Source organism: Triticum dicoccoides, chromosome 7B (genome assembly GCF_002162155.2).
Source record: "Triticum dicoccoides isolate Atlit2015 ecotype Zavitan chromosome 7B, WEW_v2.0, whole genome shotgun sequence".
NCBI classification, from domain to species: Eukaryota; Viridiplantae; Streptophyta; class Magnoliopsida; order Poales; family Poaceae; genus Triticum; species Triticum dicoccoides.
The window spans coordinates 537876663-537891553 of NC_041393.1; the positions used below are offsets into that span (position 1 = coordinate 537876663).

Here is a 14891-nt window from a genome sequence, read left to right on the forward strand (position 1 = left end):
TGATGTCAAGCTCTTTAATCTATTTGACAATCTGATGATAAACCATGTCGGTCCAGGCTCCCTTCTTAGTCAGGCGTGATGGGCGAGTTAGAGAGAGAGAGAATGAGTGATACTGGTAACAAACATCTGATTTCGAGGTGACTTGGCTCTCATGCCAGGCATCAATCGATCAAACACAAGAGGTAGCATATGACAATAGCTTGCTGCCGCTTGCTGATTCTTTAGAGCATCTCGAGCCGCCCCCCTAGGACGCCTCTTATGACACCTTTTTAGGCTCGGACGTCATTTTTCGCCGAAAAACGGCCCAGCCACGCTCCTAGCGCCCCCAGGACGTTAAAAAGAGCCAGCAAATCCAGGTGAAACCCGGTGCGTTGGGGGGTCTTGGGGGCGCCGACGGAAGTTTCGGCGAATCGTGTCTCACCACATGTCTTTTTTTGGCCCAGTTAATCATTTTCCTCATAATTTTTTTTTTGAAATGGGGTGTGACTGGGAAGATGTCCTCTTTATTTCGCCAGATGACCCTCAAGGCACCAACCTTTTTGATTCGGGGGTGTTTTTGGGGTGCTAACGGCTGAAGATGCTCTTACTCGTTGGCAACCCTGTGACTCATCACAATCATCATTCGTGCACCTTCGGAAATCAAAGCAGCGCGTACTACCTGGGATCAATCAACGGTGGCGCTCTGTGACGGCACGTCACGCCCGATCTAGAACCCTCGCACAACCGTACCTGCAAGAGTGTATACCACACATAAACAAACGTCATCAGACACCGGATCGCGCCGAGGTCAAGTGCACAGCTCGCTGCTCCTTCATTTTCCCTTTTCAGCAGCCATTTTCTTAGCGAGCGAGGCCCATTGCCTGGTTAGACAATTGTTATCCAAACGAATTTTTCAGGTCAATTGTTCGGCATTTCGTATGGCCAGGAGGTGGGCGCTGGTGGCTGCTCATCAGATCGAGCCAACTTTCCTATTTGCCTCCGCAGATCAAATGAATGGGGTATCTGAATCTGAATACCAATGGGGCCAGAAAATGGCTTTGGGCATTGGGCATGTTCTGTTTAAAAAGAGAGCCATCCTTTGGCACTTCCGGCGATAAAAACAACTGTTGCCGGCTGATAAGTGTGTCAATCTCTGCCCCTTCAGGAATCAAAGGAGCGCCCTGTCAAATATCAGCACGGAAAATGGTGTGAAAGAAATGCATGCGCTGGATCAACAACCGCGGTTAGTGACAAAAGGTTGCGGCTCATGAGCATACATAACCATTAATCTGCGGATCCAGACAACAAAGTATCTTTTTTTCAACCAGCCACGGTCGCTTTTTGATTCTGGTGATGAAAACCGAAAGTTAAACATTTCCATCCTTGTACTGACTTACACAACGAAAATGATAAAAATCAAATATTTACAAGTGAATGAAACCCAAAATATTACAAGTGAATGAAAGAAATGGCTAAAATTTATTGTCATTGTTTAGGCAGAGGCCGCGCGAACGCGTACCCCCTCTATCACAAATTACGACGTCCACTCTACCACTTAGGAGATGGTAGACCAACACACTCACCAAGTGCAATGTGAGCCATTGATCTAGGCCACGAACCTTCTTAATCGCCCGTTGACCCCATCCAGGTAAGTATGTTGCAACATAGCACCTAGTCATCGTAATATAGCCAGCTCTCGTGCTCTAATCTTCCTGTGTCATCGATGTGGTACTAAACAAAACCTCAGCGCAGCCTGCAGCAACGGCATGGGCCTGTTTTTTCTTTTCGAATTTGTAACTTAGAAGTGGGCTCCTGATGGCTGGCCCGGTAGCTGAATAGTATCCCCACAAATATGTTTATATGCGGCTCTTTTTGTTTGCCTCAGTACTCACTGAGAATGAAAAAAAAACAAGTGATGTAAAGTTCTTTAATTTATCTGTTGATAAGCCATGTCGATTCAGGCTTCATCTGATAAACAAACACCTGATGATGAGGTGACCTGGGCTCTCAACTCTCATGCGAGGCATCAATCAGACATATGGCGCGAACAAGGATATGGCTGACAATAGCTTGCTGCCGCTTGCCGATTCCTTACTCGTCGGCAACGTGTGACTCATCGCCATCATCATGGACGCCTTCCTGGCCCTCCTGAGTCCTGAATCAAAGAATAAGAGACTGAAAGCGACATGGTAGTAGCAGAGTTGTGAAGGAGAGCGGCGATAGAGTGCCCGGGCTCGCCTGGTCCTGGTAGGTGTGCCAATAAGGCAGTGACACGTGCATGCATGTAATCAATAAGGGCGTACAGAGGAAGGTGTGATGCGATCATTGAACAGGATCATACGGAGACGCCGCCTGAAAACGGCGGTAACTTCACGCCCAGCTTCTGTCTGCTCTGTTGGTACATGTCCGCCTCGAAACGGTACGTAACATGTCACAGAGTAACGTCGTTTTCCATGGGTTTCCCATGCTGGATCTAGCCGGCGGCAACTCCATGGTACGCAGGGAACCCACTGAAACTCTGATCTGTACCCCCTCCGAGTCCAGCATGAACGATGCGGATGACTCAACACTGACAGTAGAAGCGGATTTAAACAGTACTTGCAAGGGGACGGCCCTGTCAGCGCCGAACTCAGAGCAGTCAACTGGCAAAGACGATCCTCAGGTGCCCGGCTGGACCAAGAGGTATATGTGTTCGACACTGCGTATGTAGTTCGTATATCCTGACTCATCCCTGAAAAAAATGAAAGGCAACCCAACAAACACATGATTCTTCAGAAGTTGCATTCCGAAAATTGGAAAGGGCTTAGGGAGCACAGAGTTTTACAGTTAGAATTTCTTCATCTACCTTGAGAAGATGTCACATGTTATCTTAGGGAACCTGCGCTTCCATTTCTCGGATGGACAATGCCATTTCGGAAAAAAAACATTGAGGCAACTGAATAATGTTGTGTGTAACTGCAACACAGCCTCTTGGTGGACAATATGCCTCTGCTCTGCTCCTGCAACTTGAACACATAATGGGTCCAGTATATGAATCTCCTTGAGCATATCCCACATGTATGCAACCCATCCATGCTCAAGAATGACAGGAACGAAAAACTGCAATGATAAAACAATTGCATCAGGTGCGTGCGTGCGTGCGCTTCATGCCGTGATGTCATGATTGGCGTGTGCAAGTTGGAGTTGTACCGCTTTTATGTACAAAACTTTCTCCCCTGCAAGAGCATGTGTCTATTGAAAACAAATGCAAGATAGGGGCAAAAGAACATCTACTAACCGAGAAATTAGGTTCGAGCACTTCCCGCCACATGTACTTATTGACAGATTGTGCGCCCACATCAATCTGATGAAACCTCCTCAAAGCAAGTGCAGCTACCTCGTGATCAAGTCGATGCACCCTGAGCATCTGCTGGTGAACACATACAACGTTCACCCTCAGAAACCTCGGGTGTGCGTGAACAAACCATACACTTTATAAGACAAAAAAACAGCCACAATTCAGATATTGGTGTCGCCAAAATAGAAAAATGTATCATGCACCCAGTGCCAGCTGCTTTGCTGTAACATCAACATGTAAAATGATTGAGACACTCCCTCTTAATAAATATGTTTTTTCAAAGCAGCATGAAACATGTTTCCCACACAAAAAAATGTGACCCTCTATGATTAGCCACTAGTTTCAATACCTGTCCATGTCAAAATCATTGCCTCCAAATATCCATGTGTGGAACTTATTCACCAATGGGATTGGTGGGGGCTGCGGGAGGCAACCACTTAACCATTGCCAGTGAAACTTGCTGACATGACATACCTCCTTTTAGGCAACTTAGCCTCCGTCTGCCCAAAATAAACAACATTTGGCTCTGGATCGCCATTGTCTTAGAAAGAACGGACGGTGTCGAGCACTGCTTGGGCATAAACTGTAATTCTGTCCAACATAATGTTTTTGTCCTCAATGGCTCGGTGCTCCTTCACAGGATTGTTATACACAGGGCTGCATCATCAAGATTTAATGTCTTCAAATATGAATCTGCATGAAAAAAGATTTTGTAAAACCGTTAGGCTGTCCTTGATTCGGTTCTGTGCTCTCATGCTAGAATGAACTTTTTTACATCATTCGGTCTCGTGTCTGAAAAAAAAGGGAGGCCAACAAAAAGGACACATAAACACACCTCTCATGCCAGATTGAACAACACAAGGCCTCTTCCCTGCATTCTGGTTTCTACAATCCTTCATACAGCTACCACCTGCATCACACAAGATTGGCATCGTAAACTAGAAAAACTGTACACTTTCAGCTCACTATGACATCCACACATTTTACTATAAGCGATTTACATAGCAACAATACCTTCCTCATCAGACATAACAAGACGACGGGCCACCATGGACACAGTCCTCTGTTTTGCACCTTGCCCCGCTGCATCACACACAAAAAAAACACGAAAACATGACAAGAAACACAAAATCAGAGCACAAAAAAAGGGATGCATGACTGACTACCTACATGACTAAAACCAATTTGTACTACACTTACAAAAAAGGATGCATGACTGTCGCTTAATTGGATTAATTTGACAAATACGTCTTGCCTCCAACCACCTGACGATTTTGCTTTTGTTATTTTTTTTAAAGATGACCATCAAACTTAACCTTTAATTTCATGCATACTAAGCCAACAAACACACTTTCATTATGAATATTAGTTGCACAAACCAAGGGTACAACACACACTTAAACCTGGTCGCTACAAAAGGTACGCCATCAGCAAACACCCACTCCAGCTGCATCTACATGATTTGATATACTTGACAGCTAAACTAGGATTCCCTTCATCGCAGCTAACACCTAAGCAAGCACACGCATGACCACATCGGCCACCACCAACACAAGGATTGCAACACCAATGACGAGGTTCGCCACAGAGATTACCAAATTGATGGATGCAGCGTCAACACCAGCGGTCCCCTGGCGCCCAGCAGGAGGGAGCGCGGCGAGAATGTATCATGCAACTGCACTGACTGAAGAATGAACTGCGTGCCCTCCGGCAAGCCATTCTGCTGCCCATGTGGTGCGTGCGGCAGCTGCATATCTTGAACTCCCAGTCCTTGTCCGCCTTGCTCCTCCGGTGGCTGGATTTGCGTCAATTGTGGTGCGGCAGGGCCAAGCGAAGCGAGATGGTCGGCGTAGCCTTGCTGTCACCGGTAGACATCGCATCCCCCGCGGGACGGCTGAATTTGACCGGCGAAAAAAGCTAAGAAATGAGATATTCAACGGATCCGACGAGAGCGATGCAGAAACTACTCCCTCCGTTCCTAAATACTTGTCTTTCTAGAGATTTTAAAAAGTGACTACATACGGAGCAAAATGAGTGAATCTACATTCTAAAATATGTCTATGTACATCCGTATGTGGTAGTCTATTTGAAATATCTAGAAAGACAACTATTTAGGAACGGAGGGAGTAGATGCTTACGTTGTTATTGCGGGCAAGTCCTGATTGGTAGGGGCGCCGGATCACCACCTTTATTTGCATCTGCCATCTCCTCTCGCACTGCTGTACCTTGCTCCGGATTTGGGGATCTGTCGCATATGTCTTAGGGTTTGCTCTTCGATTTGGGGATCGATTGGTCCAGACTGGCCCCCCGTGGTAGCTGGTAGTGACGACCCCGTCTGGACCTCCGTTACACGTTTCTACGGGACATAACGTCGCCGCTGCTGCTTGGACGTCGGTCGCCCCGCGCCGTACAAACGTCATCTCTCATTGTCCACGTCTCGCATTAATTACCCGTCGTCTACTATCCTAAAATACTGCACGCGCTTCATATCCCAGGCTGATGGACGCCCCGCGATATCGTGAGCAGGCGAGCCCGGGCACGCCAACGGATTTTCGAGTTGTGAACGAATTTCTAACTGAATTTCTAGCGAACGGCTCAAAATAGTTGCAGGTCTAGCGAACGGCGCGAGATATTTGGCAATTTCAGGTCTCAGGGGATGTTCTCTCGTGACTGCTTACTGCTTACCGCTCCAACCTAACGAGGAAAGTCATTTCTCTTCTTTTGGTCGGGGTATGTAACGGTGAAACTGTAAAAATCGTGAGGGAAGTGTTGTCAGGATAATTATTATGTAAACAATTTTCCAAGAGGTACTGATGGTTGTTCATCAGAGTGAGCCACTTTCCTGTTTGCCTCCGCAGAGTAAATGTACGGGATACCTGAATCTGCAAGGGGCCAGAAAATGGTTTTGACTAGAGTTTGGCATTGGACATGTTCCGTTTTCATTTCCCGGTAAATGCTCTGGCCAGTAGGTTTTACCAAATTCCAACACCTATTTTCGATTGCTTAACTCTAATCATTGACAAGTTTCATCCATCCCCTGTTTCTTTAGAATGTTTTTTGCCCATCCCCTTTGAAATAAATGTTGCCTGGACCTAAGCTCTCCATAGATAGGTAGAGTAGTACAAAGCTTTAGCTTTGCCGGGTAACCCGTTTAACTTTATGACGATGTGCGTGCCAATCTCTGCCCCTTCAAGAATCAAAGAAGCGGCCTGCCAAATATCAACACAGAAAAGGGTGAAAAAAAATATGTGCTACTAGATCAACAACCCCGGTAAGTGGCAACACGTCACTGCTCATGCTGGATACAAAACCATTAATCTGAAGACAAAGTATCCTGCCTGGTCGCTTTCGCTTTCTGATTCTGCATGAAGGTGACCAAAACTGAAAGTTGCACATTTCCATCCTAGTGCTGAGTACTGACTTAGCCAAAATGCTTCCGCACCACCGTAAAACATAGGAGTATCACAAATGAATGAAATGGCCAAGGAAGTTTAACATAATAAAATCAAAAACTCATAAAGGAATATCTAAAATTTATTATTTTTGTTGTTGTCCAGATAGACCCTGAACTTTTGTCCGAAAGCGGGCATGAAAGCCTTTGTTTCTCCTTTGTGGCCTTTATTTCTCCATAGTCGCAGCCAACCTTCGATGCACGTGGTGTCAGATATTTGGCTACCTCGTGTGTCATGGAGATCTTCTTTAGCGCTTACCACTTCAATTTTTATGGTTATTCTTTTTTGCCGACAGTAAAGTGAATTCTCTGAAACCGTACACCAATGGAATAATGAGATATTGCCAGAATACTTATTTTTGTGAGTACTCCTGTAATCAAAACGAACTTTCAGGTTTAAATATTCGCCAATTCCCCTTTTCCGTGTCGCCGAGAGTTGCTAATGACTATTCATCAGATTGAGCCATTGCCCCCTACGGCTCCGGGTATCTGAATCTGGCTACCAAAGGGGCCAGAGACCGGCTTTGCCCAGTGTTTGGCAGTGGACATTTTCTACTTTCTTTCCCAATAATGTTGTAACCAATTGGTTTTAGAAAGTTTCTACGCCTGATTTCGGTTACATTATTCCAATCATTGACATGAATGTTTCAGCCCCAACTTCTTCACAATGTTTTTGGCCTTCCCACTTTTAAAAAAGAGAGTCATCCCTTGGCACTTCCGGTGATAAAAAGTTAAAAACAAGTGTTGCCAGGACCCAAGCTCCCGTTTAATAACTGTGAAGTACGATAAGCTGGCTGCCATGCCTCGTCAATGAAAACAACAGAAATGACATAGCTTTATCTTTGTCAACTACACTCGACGACAATGTGTGTGACTCATCATTAATCTCTGAAGAAATGTATGCTCTCTGGATCAACAGCCATGGTCACTGACAAGTTACAACACCTTGCGAATGATGTGCCTTGGTCTTCTTGTCCTAGTCGCTCTCTGTTTCTTGTTCTCCTCTCTGAAGAGGAAAGTGATGGAAACTTAAAATTGAAGTTTCATCTTCAGCACCTCATGCAAGACAGTGAACAATGGCACACGTAAAATACAAAGCTTACGCATCACAAAAATAAAATGACCAAAATTTATTTGTTAAAATTGGTAGGGGCTGCGCGAACGCGTACCCCCTCTATCACAAATTACGACATCCACTCTCCCACTTGAGAAGATGGTAGACCAACGCGCTCACCAAGTGCAATATGAACCATTGATCTAGCCCAGGAGCCTTCTTGATCGCTCGTTGACCCCGTCCAGGTAAGTATGTTGCAATGAAGCACCTACCCATCATAATATAGCCAGCTATCGTGCTCTAATCTTCCTCTGTCTTCGATGTGGTACTAAACAAAACCTGAGCGCTGCGCTGCAGCCTGCAGCAACGGGATGGGCCTGTTTTTTGGACGTGTGACTTACGTGGGCTCCTGATGGCTGGCCCGGTAGCCGATAGTATCCCCCGCAACCTCAAAAAAAAAAATTTGTTTTGTGATTCTCGAAAAAAAAACACAAATATGTTTTGTATTTATATGTGGCTCTTTTTGTTTGCCACTCCCCCAAGAGCTATCTTTATACCATATACTTCAAAAAGGGTCCGGAAACTAACTATAGTGCTTGTCATCTGACCTTAGATTTTTCATTTCTCAATAGTAATCCTGCAGTCTATTGGGTTTAGACATTTTCATAGGCTATATTTTTGCAGCTATTGACGAAAGTTTGTTTCCTCGGGGATGCTTTTCTCTTCCCCTTCAAAGAACACGGTTGGCCCCCTCGAGCCTCGGCCTCAGCCCTCAATAAAAAAGGAAAGAACAAGTGATGCCAAGTTCTTTAATTTATCTGTTGATAAGCCACGTCGATCCAGACTTCCTAGTCGAGATCGATAGCAGAACTTGAGAGAGATAAACAAACACCTAATATCAGAGGTGACCTGGGCTCTCATGCGAGGCATCAATCAGGCATATAACACGAGGAAGGATTTGACTGATAATGCCCGCTTGCCGATTCTTTACTCGTCGGCAACGTGTGACTCATCGCCATCATCATTCCTGCCCCTTCCGGAATCAAAGAACCAGAGGCTGAAAGCGACATGACGATAGCAGAGTTGTGGATGATTTTCTAACTTAATTTCCAGCGCGAACCCCGGTTAGTTGCAGTTAACCTCTGATGCTGTCTGGTTGACTGCTTACTGGTTATATACCACGCTAACATAACGAGGAGATGCATTGTATCCATGAAACAGTAAAAATCATGAGGTGTTGTCAGGATAATTGTTATGTAAAAAAATCAGGATTATTCATTTCGCCAAGAGTTACTAATGATTGTTCATCAGATTGAGCCATTCTCCTATTTGCCTCCGCAGAGTAAATATATGGATTATCTGAATTTGCAAGGGACCAGAAAATGGTTTTGACTCGTGTTTCGCGTTGGACATGCTCCGGTTTCTTTCCCAGTAGCAGGCCCGTATGGGACACCTGTGCAGCATGTTCGACTGCACAGGGCCCCCAAATGGGCAGGGCCCTCAATTTGTTACTGCTACTATGTACTGCTTGTAATGACTAATCAATACATTTGAATGTTTAGGAACTTGCACCGTAATTACTCCTAGGACTCCATCTCACGAACGCCTCTCCTTCGTATTCTTCTTTTCTTTTTCTGTGCTCTCTTTAACTTCCAACGATCCGTACAAAACCATACGTCCGTCGGAGGCTCGCAGCTCTCTTGGATTAATTCCTTGGCAGCTTCTCCGACGGAATGTATAGGTACGCTACATGCCTATACCCTCAGTCTGCCTTCTATTTATTCAGTGATTTTTTCTCGATTTCTCATGTCTTCTCTGCTTCTTTAGATTCCATTGCTGCTTGCTACCTTCGCTGTGAGCTTGTGACCTGGATGCACCAATTGGAATCGGAGTCTAGGCCGAGGTGCCTTCCTGACGAGATCTTGAACCACACTACCAGACGCGTTGCTGCCGGCCGCACATGGTCTTTTCTTCCCAAATAAATCAAAGTTCATTTCATCCCTTTTTTGTTTCTATGTTCATTGTTTTTGAGATATTTCACCACTCATGCCGAATGGTCTTTAGGTTATATGTTTTATTTTTAATACATCATAAGTGTATAGTGAACTAAGAACTCGATCTCAAAAGCTGCTATTATGATAAGTTTTTTTAGCAAAAGAATCAAATGACATTTTGAAGAACATCGCGTACAAAGAATATCGAAAGAATGCTAGAAGGATGATACTTTTTTTTCTTTTCTTTTTTCTTTGCGAGAAGAAAGGTGGCATGTTTTGTGCTAAATAATGTACTAATTCCAAGTTTTGAGAATAGCTTTCTTGATGTATTTCAACTACGCAGCAACAAGATACATGCATGGACTTTGCTTTGGTACACACCCTATTATAATAATTTTGCTTTGAGAATTTTTTTTATATGAATCACTTTCTGCTTTTAGGGTAATGTTTTCCTAATTGCCAACGATTTTATCAAAGGCCTAATTTTTGATTTGGCACAGGGCCCCCATTTTCTCGGGTACGGCCCTGCCCAGTAGTACTCTAATCAGTTGGCTTGAGAAAATTCCAACACCTATTTTCCATTACTCAATTCCAATTAATGGCAAGTTTCATCCCCTATTTCTCAGACTGCTTTCGGCCCTTCCAACTTTTAAGAAGAGAGCCATCTTTCACACTTCCGGTGATAAAAACAAATGTTGCCTGTACACAAGCTCTCCATAGATGAGTACGCGATAAGCTTTAGCTTCGCCGGCTAGTGTATGTCAATCTCTGCGCCTTGAGGAATCAAAGAAGCGTCTGAAACTGGTGAGAGAAATTGAAGTGCTGGATCAACAACCGCGGTAAGCGACAACACGTCACTACTCATCCCGGATACAAAACCTGCAGATCCATACAACAGAGTATCTTTTTCAGCTGCTCTGGTCGCTTTCTGATTCTGCATGAAGGTGACGAAAACTGAAAGTGGCACATTTCCATCATAACTAGTACTGACTCAGCCAAATGCTTTTGCACCACCATATAAAACATAACAAAGGGGCAAATTAAAAATTTACAAGCAAATGAAAGAAATGACCAAAGGAAAATAATAATAAGATCAAATCAAAAGTTTAGAAGTGAATGTACAAAATTTATTGTTTTAAATTTGGCAGGGACCGCGTGAATACATACCCCCTCCATTCTCTCACTTGGGGAGATGGTACATCAACGCACTCACCAAGTGCAATGTGAGCCATTGATCTAGGCCACGGGCCTTTTTGATCGCCCGTCGACCCCGTCCAGGTAAGTACCTTGCAAAGAGGCACCTAGCCATCATAATATAGCCACTCCTGCTCTGATCTTCCTGTTTTGTCGAGGTGGTACTAATCAAAACAAGAGCGCTGTGTAGTTATGGGCTGTTCGGACGATGGGCCTATTTCGCGTGGACTTGCAACATTTAACGGGCTCTGGATGGCTAATTCCTTTCGAAAACTAGAAAATGCACTAAAAGAACTAAAAGACGTAAAGATTGCTCACTGTTTGCTATCCCAAGAAACTGTAAAAAGGTGCGGAACATGAGGCAGAAGATTCCAGAGATGTTCATATCTGGATGTAAAGTTTGTGACTTTGCCTTCCACTGTTTGCTCTCCCAGGAGTATCTCAGTACCTTTTTTTTTGTTTTGATAAAATGATATAATATCTGAGTACTCGAAAGGGCAAGGAAACGGCGTTGACCTGTCCTTGTGGCTTACCGTAGTTTTTCGGCTCCTAATAATGCTCTAGTCTACTGGATACAGAAACTTTCACAGGCCATAATCTGACTACACTATTCCGGTTATTGGCGAATGTTTCAGTCCTTGGCGATCCCTCTCCCATTCAAAGAACATAGCCGTTCCTCCGTCACGGAAAGAAAAGAACAAGTGTTGTCAAGTTGTTCAATTTAGAGCCTGTTTGAGACTACTCTGCTCCTTCAAATTCAGCTCCGCTCCAAAAAACACAAGCCAAACGGGGTAGCTCCACAATATGCCGCTCCACAAAAAAACTAGAATCTGGTGTACAACTCCCAGTTTTTTATGAAGCTCTTCAGGGGGTGCTTCAAAAAACTCTAGAAGCTGGAGTTGGGTGGAAATTACCCACCACTGCCACCAGTAAGTGGATACCCCTTCGTTTCTCCCCCCTCAACCAATCAAACAGATTCTTTCCACCAAATATCTCATTCTTGAAGCTGGAGCTAGATGGCAGCCAAACATTCTCCTTAATAGTACTACAACTTTTAGATGAAACTGCTCCAAAGTAAATTTAGTGGAGCGAAACCGATTTTTGTGAAGCGGAGCAGTCTCAAAAAGGCCCTTATCTGATACAGTTTTATGATGAGCCATGTCGACCCAGACTTCCTAGTCAAGCGTGATAGGAGAACAAGAGATATAGTAGTAGTAGTAACAATAAACAAACACCTGATGTTGAGTTGAGCTGGGCTCTCAGGCCAACTCCACCGCGCGACCCCAAACGGACGTCCGGATTGGCCTGAATCTGTCCCTTTGGGGCGCCGATGGGTACGCCCGTGTCCGGCTGTGTCCATTGGGTCGTGCGTGCGCCCACCGCGCGGCCGCACCCCAAATCGTGTCCGGGATGGACGGGAATAAAAAAATTAATTAAATAACTAAAAAAGCAAATAAACGCATTAAAAAAACATAAAACATATATATGGGTTGGCCATAAAACGGCCCAGTTTCAAGGCCACTTAAAAGGCCCAGATTCATAATTAACATAATAAGAAAATAAAAAAAAACTCCTCCCGCGCGCTCCTGCCGCGCCCGTCGGTGCCGTGGCCGTCGCCGTCTTCACTGGCCGCCGGTGTCGTCGTTGTCGCTGACGAGGTCGACGTACTCCGGCGGCGTCCAGAGGTGGGTCGGCGGTGCGTGGTGGACGGGGGCGGGCTGGACGGCCGGAGGTGCCTGCACCACCTCCTCCCGCGGCGACGCCTCCCGCTCCGGAATGGGGCACCAGTTCACGCCCAGGTCGGCGGCCATCTCCGGTGCAGTGTAGGACCAGCCCCACCCCTGGCCCAGGAGCTGCTCGAACGCGGGCGGGTCCTCCTCCATCGGCTCCTCCGTGGCGGCCGCCGTGACGGCCGCCAGCTGCAGCTCCGGGAAGGCGACGTCCCCGGCGGCAGAGAGGGCCATGGCCTCCTCCAGGCCGTCCCACTGCTGCTCGTCATGCGTGTTCATGGAGTCGTCCATGACACGCTGCAGGAGACGGGCCTCCTCCTCCGCTGTCATGCGAGGAAGGGGAGGGGGCGACGGAGACGGGAAAAGCGACGGCGTGGGCGTCAGGCCGCGCACCCGCATACGCCCGCGCGGCTCTGCACGTGACCTCCGCGGCCCCGACACGGTGCCGACGAAGTAGGACGCGCGCCGCACGTCGTGCTCGTCCTGGAGCCATGTGTCCCAGAGCGGGGAGTCGGGGCCATACCTGTGATCGTAGTACAGGTCGTCGGGGAGGAGGTGGTGGCGACGGTTGATCTCATCGCGCCGTGCACGGTCGGTCGCCGGCACTGGCGGGATGGGGACCCGGTCCGCGGAGAGGTGCCACCCGTTGGGGAGGTGGGCGTCGCTCCACGGGACCGGCGTCCTCGTCTCCCAGTACCTCCGGCACACGTCCGCGCAGATGTACTGCCGGTCGCGCTCGCCGGAGGGCCTAGGGGCAATGGTGAAGGGGGCCGGCGCGGGGGCTCGACGGGCTCCTTCTTCACGGAGCCGCGGCGGCGCCTCGAGGAGGAGCCAGCCTCGCGGTCGTGCTTGCCCTTGCCGTTCCAGAAGCCCATGGCGAGGTGGGCGGCCGGCGAGCTCAAGGACAAAGGAAGGCTAGGGTTCGGCGTTGTCGGGGTTCGAGGAGGCCGCTGGGTGGCGTGAGGCAGTGTGGACGACGACCCGTCCACGCTTCCCACTTAAAGAAGGACGACGACCGTTCGACGTGCGGATGACAGGCGGGGTCGCCCGCTCGTGCGCATTGATGTGGGCGGGTGGGAGGTAGGTGGCCGCCTGTCACGCGGCCCCGAAGCGGACGAGGCGCGCGTCCGTTTGGTGTCCGCCGCGCCCCAAACCCGACGCAAGTTTGCGCTCGAAATGGGTCGCTCCGGACACAAAACGGACAGGATGGGTCCGGGCCGTCGCGCGCTGAGCCGCCTCCTTTGTCCCTTTTGCCCCAAACGGACAGGGCCGGACAGGATGGGATCGCGCGGTGAAGTTGGCCTCATCAACCGAAAGTTCAATAGGAAATGACAAAGAGCTAGCTTGCCGATTCTTTACTTTTTTTTTATTCATTTGATGAGTTGCTGCCGATTCTTTACTTGTCGGTAACATGTGACTCGTCACCGCCGTCCTGGTTTTCTTCTTGGCCCTTCCGGCATCAAAGAAGCGTCTACGGGATCAACCAACGGCGCTCGCGCGTTGGATCTACGAGAACCTCGCATCAGATCGAAACGGGGGCAAGCCCTTTCCGACTGAACTGGTCGCTTTCTACTTCTTCGCTCAGCGCCGGCCACCGAACCGCGGGCTAGATACTTCTAGATCCCCAGGTGGATTAAAAGAATGTGGCTGGATGCAGGGAAGAGCTGGAAGATCACATGAATGAATGATTGGACTGATTGGCGGTGGTGATCTGATCGGTGTTCACGGGGCGTGCGGCGCCGTCCGCCCGGCGTTTCGATCAGTGATCGCATGAATTGATTGACTGTACTGAGTGGCGGTGATCGGAACAGTGATCACCCCAATCGTTCCTCGATACTGTTTGTGATCGATCAGCATGAAAGTGTTGCGGCGCACCATGATTGTGGCACCTAGGGTTGCGGAGATCCTCGCCAGGTGGCTGCAATCGCGGTTAGCAGCTGCCGATGGATGATGATTACGGTTAATTTGCGCTACAGAATTATTGAGCTCCATGATGGATCCCAAAATATAATTTCATGAGAATGATCACGAAAAAAAAATTAATTTTGTAAATGAGATAAATTATAGTAATATAATAGACTACACTGCTAAAATTGGACCAAAAGCGATGAGGAGAAAAATGAAGAGAAATTCTTGTTTCATGTTTCTTTTA

The 14891-nt window shown here is 47.2% G+C and overlaps 1 long non-coding RNA gene, 2 other non-coding genes and 1 pseudogene across 4 annotated transcripts; all 4 read right to left on the minus strand.

The window, feature by feature from the left end:
* Positions 1 to 1475: 1475 nt before the first annotated feature.
* Positions 1476 to 1635, minus strand: LOC119342246. Its single transcript, XR_005165481.1, has one exon. It is a non-coding gene; the product is annotated as a U1 spliceosomal RNA (small nuclear RNA).
* Positions 1636 to 3275: 1640 nt separating this feature from the next.
* LOC119341067 lies at positions 3276 to 4985 on the minus strand. 2 transcript variants are annotated; one of them, XR_005164870.1, is made up of 5 exons: positions 4912 to 4985; positions 4331 to 4399; positions 4152 to 4226; positions 3666 to 4009; positions 3276 to 3449 (listed from the first exon to the last, which is right to left on the minus strand). It is a non-coding gene; the product is annotated as an uncharacterized LOC119341067 (long non-coding RNA). The 2 variants fall into 2 exon arrangements; XR_005164869.1 differs by lacking the exon at positions 4912 to 4985 and having other exon boundaries at positions 4331 to 4493.
* Positions 4986 to 7913: 2928 nt separating this feature from the next.
* Positions 7914 to 8074, minus strand: LOC119342248. The gene has a single exon (XR_005165484.1). It is a non-coding gene; the product is annotated as a U1 spliceosomal RNA (small nuclear RNA).
* A 2885-nt stretch (positions 8075 to 10959) lies between these two features.
* Positions 10960 to 11101, minus strand: LOC119342262 (annotated as a pseudogene).
* Between the last annotated feature and the right edge of the window lie 3790 nt (positions 11102 to 14891).